Raw genomic sequence first — 12,278 nt, forward strand, 5'->3', positions numbered from 1 at the left:
GCTAAATAACTTACTAAAAGTCTACTCAAATCTAACCTTGCGAAAGGGGTAATTTTTTGGAGTGCAGCTGAATTTTAAAAGTCCAACATTCTAACAACAACTGCCAACTTTAGAATGTATAAATTAAGCTTTCGTTAGCCAGCGATTTTGGGAGAGCACAGAGATATGCTATGGCAGACAAAACACTACTGCTTGCTATGACACACTCAGCTCCTAATGCAGACAGTGCGGAGGACCTGACCTGTAAAACACTACTGGACTTATCAGAATTTCCCTTTTCACTGCCGTGAGTGATGACCGTAAGTAGCTTACATAACTATCGTATCTACTTATTGATCCCCTTGGGGAAATTCCAGTGACACACACATACAGCTCATCGTCTCATTAACAACAACATATCACAATCATTATATTTTACAGTAACAACGGCACAACATAAATTCAAACAGACATGTACATTTGTTGACACATGTCGACTACAGAATGCCTGAGACACCATATGCGATAGTCGGCTGCGACAACACCGGGGTGTCGTTGCGCCAGGTGGCGGGAGGGAGGGTGGAAAGATTGTCCAGCGGGAGGGGGCAGGGACGGGGGGGATCGGGCTTTGGTGATGAGACAGGCATTTAGGCTCCCCCCTCCAGCGCGCATACTAGTCGGCTGCCGTCACCATCACGTGGGAGTGGCGCCGGGCGTACACGCAGGAGGGGGGATTGGGTAGGGAGTGGGGGTGGGGGAAGCCGCTTGCCACTCTTATCTCCCAGAGGGCCTTCGACTCCAGCAGCTCCCTGTTTCGACCTTGGTCCAGGAATTTGTTTTGGCTGACTGACTGGCACATTTATCCCAGCCACGTTACTTTAAATTTGATTTGAATAGAGTGAAATATAACTCTATTGATTTGAGTGGAGTGAGTTTTAACAACTCCGTCCAAATGACTGAATGCATTATTAGTCCAAGTGTCCAAGTGTCTTAATCAGTTCATTTTGGTAGGTCCTGTGCGCGGTAAACAGATCCAAAATCTTCTTATTGCAGTCCAAAAGCTTCGATAATCCAAAAATGACCAGGTCTTCAAGTTGGTAGCCCGATTATGATGTCCCAATAGGCAGAGAGGGTTAGCCTTATTCTGCTTCTTGAAGAAAATATGCAATCCACTGATTAGATCCATTTAGAGTTGATTTGAGTATAGTCCGGCAACCGGCACGAAGCAGAGCATAGCAGCGTCAGGCTCCATGGAGCAGTAGAGGCGGCGGTAGGAACGGCCTTGAGGAGCCTGGGGAGAGGAGAGAAATGCGACTGTCTCTGGGAAGGGCTGGGAAGGTAAACAAACCTTAGTCTCCCAAACAGAGAGCTATCATTGGAGGAGGTTATGCACTACGAGCTCAGTCCTTTCCCTCCTGCCCTCTTTGAGCGCCTGGATACTGGACTTTCTGAGTGAAAGGCCTCAGGCGGTCAGGGTGGGGGGTCAGACCTCCAACACCATCACCCTGAGTATCGGGTCCCCCCAGGGCTGTGTTCTGAGCCCCCTGCTGTATTCACTCTACACACATGACTGTGTGGCCAGGTTCAGCTCCAACTCCATAGTGAAGTTTGCGGACGACACAGTGGTGGTGGGGCTGATCTCTGACAACGACGAGAAGGCCTACCGGGAGGAGGTTGATGCACAGGCATGCTGGTGTCAGGACAACAGCCTACTCCTGAACATTGGTAAAACCAAGGAGCTAATCGTGGATTTTAGGAGAACACAGCAGGGGACACACACACCACTGTGGATAAACGGGGCTACCGTGGACAGGGTGAGCAGCTTTAAGTGACTGGGGGTCCACATCTCAGAAGACCTGACATGGACAACACACATAGACTCAGTCGTAAAGCAGGCGAAGCAGCGCCTCTACCACCTGAGACAGTTAAGGAAGTTCAGAGTATCGGGGAAGATACTCCAGTCCTTCTACTCCGGAGCTGTAGAGAGCATTCTGACTGGAAACATCACTGCCTGGTATGGAAACAGCACGGCACAGGACAGGAAGGCCCTACAGAGAGTGGTGCGCTCAGCTGAGCGTACTACGGCTATTGCACTACCACCCATGCAGGTCTTATATAACAAGAGGTGCAAATCCAGAGCCTGCAGAATAATGAAAGACCCTCACCACCCCAACAACAGCCTGTTCAAGCTGCTGCGGTCAGGCAAACGCCTGCGCACACCAGCAACTAGGACAGAGAGACTTTGGCTCAGCTTCTTCCCCCAGGCCATCAGAGTCTTGAACACTGAACTCTCCACACACAAGCACACATACAACACACATACTGTATACGCTCACACACTAACAGTCACTTTAGCATGAACACACACACATGCTGCACACGCTCACACTCAACGGTCACTTTACACAATGAAAAGGTCACTTAAAAAATTTAAAGAACGGGAGTGGTAAATAGATGGATATAGCAAGATAGCATAAGGATATATAGTATAACTGTAGATTGTATAGTATAGTATTGTATAGTAGTGTACATAAGACCCAGTGCCTCATCCGTAGCTAACATTGTATTGCACTATCGCAGGACCTTAGCATGTCTTTTACCATGCTTTTTGTAAACTTTATGTACATTATACCTGTTATGTCTTATTCTTATTACTTGTATTATTGCACAAATGTCTTATTCCTATTACTTGTATTATTGTACAATCACTGCGGGCATTACCACCCGCATTTCACTGTATGCTTGTATGCCGTGACAAATAAAACTCTTGACTTGAAGCCAGAAACATCTTCCGGAAGGCTGATAAGCCTCAACTAGCGTGTGCGATCTGTGATGCAAGTGGTGATGCAATACTAGATTCTGTACCACAAACAGAATGCCACGTCCTTGATGGGGGTTCACTCCTTCACTGAATACCATGGAAGTGCAAAAAAACTGTAGTGTATTTATCTAAATGAAACATGAAAATATCAACGGAACTGTACAAAATGATTAGACAGAAATGCTGATTTGACAGAAGGGCCATTTGAAAACCCCATGTTAGTTATCTCTGTGGCCCCAGGCTTACAGAGGTTGAGACACAGTGACTCCCCCGACCAGGTGCCAGACCATTAAGGTCATAAACTGACCCCTCGGGACTATATTGAGATGGGCAGGAAGAAGTGATAGGTACTTTAGCTAAAGAAGAACAAAAGCTTACTCTAAAGGACCCATTTCCCCCACCGGGCCCTATTTGGTAAGAGACTAAAGAGGAAGGAGATAATATCTTTCAAGAACAGGAAACCAACTGAAAATACAGTTTAGGTCAAAAGGTCTTATTTACACTAGCTAAGCAATTTCAGGTTACGACACGGCAGCTGCACAGAGCTATGGGCCCAGAGGTCAGAGAGATGACACCAGACTATTTGGAAATCTCCCCTTACACATCCGATTTGACTGACTTTAGGAAATACATAATAGGCTCAAGGATATTGGAATTTAAGTAGAATGCCACCAGTTATACATTAACTATAGAATAGTTAGACTAGACGGTTTTTAGACCTTGAGGAAATAGATAAAACTAATGGCTTTGTCAGAGAGATTAGTTAGATGTCCTTAGAAAAACAGTGCAATCAATATGACAATAAGTGAACCAAATACAAAGACATCGTTTGTAAATTAATGTTAATACTGAACAAAATACTTAATGATCAAATAAAGCTAAGTTAGATTAAACCATATTATCTAAACAAAGTAAACTTAACAAACTACTTAATTAGTTGGTATATTAAAGCAGTATTCCCTTCACTTGACTCATTCGCTATCAAAACAGTAGGATGTAACATTAAAGAATTCAATCAAATAAAGTAAAATGTGGACAGAACTGAAGAAAAGACTGTTAGTCACTATTTAGACAATAAAGAATAGAATCTCTTAAATGCTACAAGATAAAACTATACAGTATTGGTCAATGGTTAATCAAGGACCAAGTATTCTATTTTCTGTTGAAGGACGTATATGCTATTATCTGTGCACGGAGAGCCCCAATTTAGACTGTGCAAACATTGTGTCAGCAGAACAGGAGGACGTGTCACTCACAGACAAGTTCCTACTAGAAGGAATTTGGCCAATGGGGAAGCCCGATTGCGGGAGTGACGTCACCAGACAGGCAGGGGAAAGCTTTTTTCTATCTCATTAAAAGGGCAGGCGAGGAGACACAGAGGACCGGGAGATGGACTGAGACACAGACCTGGAGCGAGACAGACCTGGAGAGGAGGAGAGCGCTGGAGGTAGATGGAGAAAACCAGAGACTCGAGAGCCGAGCCGGAGACGCACAGAGCTATGGACTAGGGCTGGGCGATATGGCCTAAATATGATATCACGATATTTTCTGACCTTTCGGCGATACACGATACACATCACGATGTTTTTCTTTTTTACCCCAAACAATTCATTATGAGGCTTACCAAGACAGTATTTGAGTTTGCAAGCTAACATTAAAGACAAAATAAAATACCCATGCATTTAGCATTTTTATATTAGATTTAGATTATTAGATTATATATTGCATATGAGATATTATATGATTTAGATATGAAATATGATGAATTGAAAATGGGGGACCCTGATGTAAACAAGACTAAAGTCTTTCTCTGGTCTGCATCCCCTTAACAATTGTATGTATTGAGCTGTACTGTACCCATTCTGCAATATGTTAAAGTTTTAAATCAATCAATCAATAAATAGCATTTTAGCATTTTTATGAAACTACTGTATATATGTATGTCTCTAAATGTTTTGATGAATTGAAAATGGAGGACCCTTATGTAAAAAAGCCGAAAGTCTTTTTCTGGTCTTCATCCTCCTGTACTGTATTGTACCCATTCTGCAACCTTTTAATACAGTTTTCATTCATTCATTCTGACGGAAACATAATCATTTTGATTGACAGTCGAGTCTGCCAATAACGTCACACCGCTTGCACCCGCCCTGCTGTTCTTAGCACCAATCGGCAAGCGTTATTAGTTTTTGACTTCCTGAATGTCCCGTGTGCTGAACATCAACAAAGCTACTAACGTTAGCTCCCCGCGGCCGTCGAGTAGGAGACCAGTGCTTCACAGGATGACTAAATGAGGCATAATGATTTTACTACAACGAATGTTATAATAAAAGCCTTTCCATACATCTGTCTGATTGAAAACTTTATTAACAGACCGCGGAATGGGCATATCTCAGCACAGGCTGAGATATGAACGAGTAACGTGTGGACAGATTGACGCAACACAATCCTCTTGGGCAAAACATCACGATATCCACGATACGTTGAAAAAGTGTATCGTTAATGAACTGTACCCGATATTTATATAATATCGTCATATCGCCCAGCCCTACTATGGACCCAGACGATGATAGACGATTGCCTCGCAGCAGGAAATCCTGCCACGGAGAGAGACGAAATCAAGCGCTCCCTGCCTGAGCGCGGATACTCATGGAGACCCAGGGTTGCCTTAGCAACCACACCAGCCACAAAGAGAAGCTGTGTGTTGTCAACCCGAGACAGAGAACCGCACCAGAGAAGAAGCGTTGATCGGCCCCAGCTGATCAGATCATGGACAAAACTGCCACACCAAAGAGACGATTAGATTACAGTAAAGATCTTGTACTTGTTTGATTCATAGCTGTGGTTTATTGAGAAATGGAAATAAACACCGCAGTTTGTTTGATTAGACCACCTCGTCAGCGTTTTTTCCTTAATAGAACCGAACACCAGAAATACAAAACAATGCAGAAAGAAGAGTAGACTATACGATCACAGAACTTAGATATAAATGGAGTGAAGGATACTTCAAAACCTATGGTGAAATAGCACAGTCATATGCTGACTTCACCATCCGGCATTATGGTTCAGCGACGACTGTTGTCTTTGATGGCTATGAGGAAGGGCCGACCATCAAAGACGAGGACAGAATCCCATTGTCAGCTTCACTGCTGAAACTGAGTTCTCCAGTAAGGAGGAGTTCCTGTCAAGAGATATCAATAAACAGAGACTTATCCGGATGATAACTGATGAACTGAAACAAAAGGATTGCACTGTGGTCAATGCATCTGGGGATGCTGATGTAGACATAGTAAAGGCTGCAGTGGAGGCATCTCTTCTACACACCACTACGCTGATTGGAGAATACTGATCTCCTTGTCTTACTCCTTTACTATGTGTAGCATCCTGAATATTCTTCTATTATTCAGAAGTGCTAACGTAATCTTCTACTTCCCCTTTGTGCACAAAGACATCATTGATATTCTCACGAACAATGATGCGAGTCCCTCCTTCTTTCACCGACCAAAATATGGATTATAAACGGCATTACTAGATTCTATTCTACAATCCTTTTCCCTGTGGAGCTAGTAGGCAGTACCAGCAGGGGGCGCCGGTGGCAAGCAGAGAGCATACGAGAGCGACGGAGAAGGAAGCAAGCCAACTGAGACGGAAGTGCGAGGAACCAGCCTCTTCGACATTGAACTTGGACCGGAGCGGTCATGTCTGGAGAGCCCCGTATTGAACAGGAGTATATTACGGGTTATCCTATGAATGTACTCGTAGTGGAGCCTTGCATGTTTCTCCCTGAATATCCCTAGTGATATACCACGAGTTATCCTAGAATACGAACGGTATAGCCGAGTTGGGCTTAAGTTAAAGTTATTCCCTCTAGCGAGGCGTCCCCGCCAGCGTGGCGCGAAGAGGAACGGTGCTTAGGAGCACCCTGCGTTATGATATATCTCGTCTAGCAGAAGGGCTGTTTGGGACCCAGAGTTTAGCTGCAGTGTGAGTGAGGCAAGCTAGTTCCGCGTGTCGTCCCAGCACCAGCCCTACAACCAGTCTGCTCCGGCTGCCTGCAACCAGTCTGCTACGCCAGCCTACGACCAGACCTGCACCTGGCTGCCTGCAGTACACGGGAGTTCTTCCCGACCAGCAGAGGTCGTCATCGGCCAGCACACGCTCTCCGCCAGCACTGCCTCTCTGCTCCAGCCCCGCCTGCTAGTATCCCCACCGAGAGCGTTCGACGCCATCTTGCCTTCCGGACGACAGTGGCGTGGCCAGGCGGCCATTTCGGATGAGTACAAATGGGCATTGATGCTCCAGAGCTATTATACAGTATACAGTGTGGTGCAGCCTGCGGGCGAAGTTAACGTTACTACTACCGTTCAATAGGGGAACCCCAAACAATATATGCCGGCATTAAGATAGGACTTCTGTTTGGTATTTTGTGGGCCCACTTGTTGCTTTCTTTCCTTTTCTTTGAGTGTGATAACACGTGTGCTTAATAATATTTTCCCATCCAATTAACCCTTTCCCTGTGGGGAAGTTACAGACCTGGTGTAGTATAGATAACGCCTTTTGGAGGTACTATTCCTTCCATATAATTAAAGCCTTTTTGAAGGTATTGTCCAGGGTGAAGACCCAGACGTGGGCGATGAGTCAAATACATTGAAGCATATTATCCCTGATATTAACCCAGAGGTGGGTGTATAATATATGTGTTTATGAGGTATGGAGTTACCAACGAAACTATAGTGGGACTTCAGTCCAATTGGTCCCTAGCAGTAAGTCATTGTACTGACAGTATAAATAACATTAAAGTATTGGATGGGAGCTCTGTGTGTGTGTCGATACATGAGCCGTTTAAAGTGGAGATGAAGCAGTGAGCAATGTGATCCTAGTTTGTTTGTTGTGTACCTTGTGTAAGACAGGGTTCTATAATCAAATGTGAAATCTATCTTATTTGTCTGAAAAATATAATATAATATCCCTGTTTTCAACATGGGCGCCGCCATTTTGTTGCTGACGTCATGGCTGACGTCATACCGTGGCTTGGGTGTATACACTCTGGTTAGCTGCCTATATTGAATGGGTCAGTCAGCAGATAAAATGTTGCCTACAAAACAACGGGACCGCGGTGGTTCTGTTTGTATTGCTCCTGGCTGTTCAAACTAATTTTACCATGTGAGAGAGAGGAAAGTTGGTTAATTTCCACAAACTACCAGTGAAAAAAACAGTGTTGTTGACATGTTGGCTCGGGCTGCCTGCACCCAGACGGCGCGACCAGCCTGTTGGACAGGGAAGGAGGATCTGCAGCGAACACTTCATTGCCTCGGATTATGTTGTTGGGGTGGGATGTTTGTCCAGAAGACCACTAATCAGCTGAAGCCGGACGCGGTTCCCTCGGTCTTCGACAGACAGACCGGCGTTAGCTCTCGGGCCCGGCGTTAGCTCTCGCTAGCTAGCGTTAGCAACCGGAGCGTCGCGGAGCATTCAGCCTGCTGGCTACACAGCTTGTGTAGCCAGCAGGCTGAATGCTCCGCGACGCTGGTTGAAGTGGGTCTAGGTAGCCAGCAGGCTGAATGCTCCGCGACGCTGGTTGAAGTGGGTCTAGGTAGCCAGCAGGCTGAATGCTCCGCGACGCTGGTTGAAGTGGGTCTAGGTAGCCAGCAGGCTGAATGCTCCGCGACGCTCCGGTTGCTAACGCTAGCTAGCGAGAGCTAACGCCTGGCCCCGGCTGGTGCCAACTAGCTAGCGATCGCTCCCGAGAGCTAACGCCGGTCTGTCTGTCGAAGACCGAGGGAACCGCGTCCGGCTTCAGCTGATTAGTGGTCTTCTGGACAAACATCCCACCCCAACAACATAATCCGAGGCAATGAAGTGTTCGCTGCAGATCCTCCTTCCCTGTCCAACAGGCTGGTCGCGCCGTCTGGGTGCAGGCAGCCCGAGCCAACATGTCAACAACACTGTTTTTTTCACTGGTAGTTTGTGGAAATTAACCAACTTTCCTCTCTCTCACATGGTAAAATTAGTTTGAACAGCCAGGAGCAATACAAACAGAACCACCGCGGTCCCGTTGTTTTGTAGGCAACATTTTATTTGCTGACTGACCCATTCAATATAGGCAGCTAACCAGAGTGTATACACCCAAGCCACGGTATGACGTCAGCAACAAAATGGCCGCGCCCATAATGCTAAATGCTTCAGAAATGTACACAACAAATCGTTTTTTCTTAGAAACTGCTTATTTTTATAACGTGACTTCTTCTGTGGCTTATCTAAATACTAATGTGATGCTATGAATATGTATTTATCGCACTGCTTCATCTTCCCTTTAACAACTCTTTTGGTGTGGGTAACGTTGCCATAATTAACTCCTTCCTATTCCACCTTTCCCTTTTCATTGTAAGGTTTCTAGGGTCCGTAAGGGAGGGTACTGCTTGCGGGGGGGACCCAGGGTATTTATTTACAATTCAGTCACCAGGTGTGGGAGGGTCTCAGGAGCAATTGGGGAAGTGGGGAGTGTGTTGGGGAGTACTGCTGACCGCCCTGCTGCAGGGAAGGAAGACCAGAGTACCAGACCAGGTTGGTAAATCCCGGGCCCCATCCACTCACACTACCAGCCTCCAGTCGACGCCCCAGGCCCAAAGACGAGGGTGCAGTCAGACGGAGCTCTACTGTGTCCAGCTACCTTGTGACTGTCAGCAGCCGTTCCCACGAAGCAGGGATAATCCACCCTGCTACATATGCAAAGGAAGGTAGTAAGGGTCTTTATTTCAGATCGGACAAGTTCAAAGCGGATGACAGTGTTAAAGTGTATGACATAAATTCATCCATGCTGTGACAGGTTGTGACACAACTTCTAGGATTTTTGGTGTTGGAAAAAAGACTGCTTTTCAGAAGCTTGTAAAAGGAGACCCTATTCTTTTGTCTTGTGCCAATTCATTCACCATCCCAAACCAGACCACAGAGGTGATCGATGACCTTGGGTGCCAAGTAATGGCTGTCCTTTTGGGTGGCAAGTGCACAGACTCCCTTGCGACAATGAGATGTAACACCTTCAGCAAGAAAGTTGCCTCTGCTTTGTCACTTGTAACACCCGAACGTCTGCCCCCAACTGAATCTGCGACCAAACTTCACTGTTGTAGAGCATACTACCAGAGCATGATCTGGACTGTGGATAGTAAAATAAAAGGGAATGGATGCCATGAACTGGGGGTGGAACCTGCAGGACAATCGGTTTGTCCCACTTATGACAAGTATGAATGCTGCTCCAGACAGTCTCTTGAAGGTCATTCATTGTAACTGCTCCACTGGCTGCAAGACACTCCGCTGCTCTTGTAGAATATATGGATTACCATGTACTACTGTCTGTGGACCATGCCAACTTGAAGAATGTGACAATCCATATAAGTTTCTTCTAGAAGAGTCATCAGAGGATGAAGAAAGATTGATGAGCGTCCCAGCCTGAACACATCTACATGTTAATATTCAGTTAAAGTCATAGTGCCACCTACTGGCAACAGGAAGTGACTGACATGTTCCATACTTTGATGTACTCCGGCTAGCGGGTTGAGCAGATCCACCTCAAAACTGGTCAAGAAACCCTTAAAACCTTGATGATTTTTTATTCTTTCTTTTTTGTCTGACGATATGTTGTTCTGGATTGTACTTGATTGTTTGGTACCTGATGTGTTTTCTGACTGGTCCGAAATTGTATTTTCTGTCTGGATAGTGTTGTGAGCAAGTGGAATTCCGCAGGGGGGAGTCACTGTTACAGAGTTATGTGGTTGATTCCACTTGCAGGGAGTATTAACCAGTCACACTGAAGTTGGTAAAGTATTGTGGATTCGCATTTGCTAGTGTCTGTAGCCTAAATAACAGTGTGTACAGTAGCAATCATAGACTGTACAAAAATTTATAAATTGCTGACTTTTGCTTTCACATTCGCTCTCTGGAAATGTATTCAATTCAGCATATATTTAATCAGATATTGCCTCATTTGCATATTTAAACATACAATTTCAGAAAACTTGTAATACAAATAATAATTGTATTGATGTTAGCAATCAACTTGGAAAGTTTCATGGTGATATCTGTTAGTTAATTCTTTTACCCTATTCACCTGTAGTGAATAGTGTATTGGAGGCTGCCATCTTGAAAATGACCCCTTTCGCAAGGTTAGATTTTAGTAGACTTTTAGTATGTTATTTAGCATGACCAATGGTACCGGAATCCATTGAAAAACCTTTTGTTGCTATTTTTTTGAGGTTCAACCATATATTGACCCCTCTATAAGCCATCCTAGGTAGTCAAAGTGGGCAGGGGTGAGGTGGGTTCTAGGAGTACGGTCAAGTAGTAGTCTGACCAGTTTGTTTTGTGATGTTTGTAATCTTGTTATTAGCGCCTTTGAGGTGCTTTGGTACCATGAGGTGCAAGCATAGTCGTAGTACCCTTGTATGAGTGCTCCTGCCAGTTTTCAGGGTATTCTTGTTTACCAGAGGAGATCCGGTACAAGAATCTAGTTCGTTGGTTGACTTTTTTGATTACATTGGATGCCATTTTGTCACAGGAAAGATTTTCCTCTAGGATGAAACCCAGGTATGTAATTTCATCTTTCCTTGTGACAATATTGTCACCCACTGTAGGAGCCAAAGCTATATATTTAGGTTATTGTATTATATGAATGTTTATATGTTTATTTTTATAACCTTACATTGAAACGGCATTAGGAAAATAGCTTTAGGATCACTTCTGTAAAGAAAGACTTCGCTGTGGAAGAGAAATAAACCATTTGGATATCTTTGTTTTACACTAGAGCGGCTGTGGACATTATTTTTCTTTATCAATGAACGTACTACTCACGAGTAAGCAACTTTGACCAGTAGAGTGGAACGTCTGCCCTCATATTAGTAAGAAAACTCTGTTCCAAGAGGAAAAAGGAATCAACACGAACTACTGGAGCGCTGAAAGAAGGATAACAACAAAAATGTTGCGTTATGACACTACAGCATCGGCCTACCAGTGAGGAACGCAGTCTTCAAGATGCCGAACAGCAGAAGAGTAGCTGAACAGCGAACTCTCAACTTAAAGAAGAGGTTCACGAAGAATCCCCAGTTCCACGCTGATTACTCAGTGTTCGTCGACGACTGGATCGCAAAGGGCTACGCAGTCAAGGTTCCCAGTGAGGAGCTCAGCCGCAACTATGGGAAAGTTTGGTACTTGCTTGCCACACCATGGCGTGTACCATGCCAAGAAGAAGAAGATCCGCGTGGTGTTCGACTGTGGGGCATCATTCCAAGGCACCACCTTGAACAACCAGCTGCTACAGGGGCCGGATCTAATGAGTACTCTCCTGGGAGTCGTCACTAGATTCAGGCAAGAGGAGGTGCGCATGGACAGGACCTTGAGATCCGAGCTGGAGCTCAACCTAAACAAATCTGTGTTCTATATATTAGGTATTATATTATATATTATAGCTATATATTTAGGTTATTGTATT

Source organism: Notolepis coatsorum (assembly GCF_963971535.1).
Source record: "Notolepis coatsorum genome assembly, chromosome: 7".
Classification (NCBI taxonomy): Eukaryota; Metazoa; Chordata; class Actinopteri; order Aulopiformes; family Paralepididae; genus Notolepis; species Notolepis coatsorum.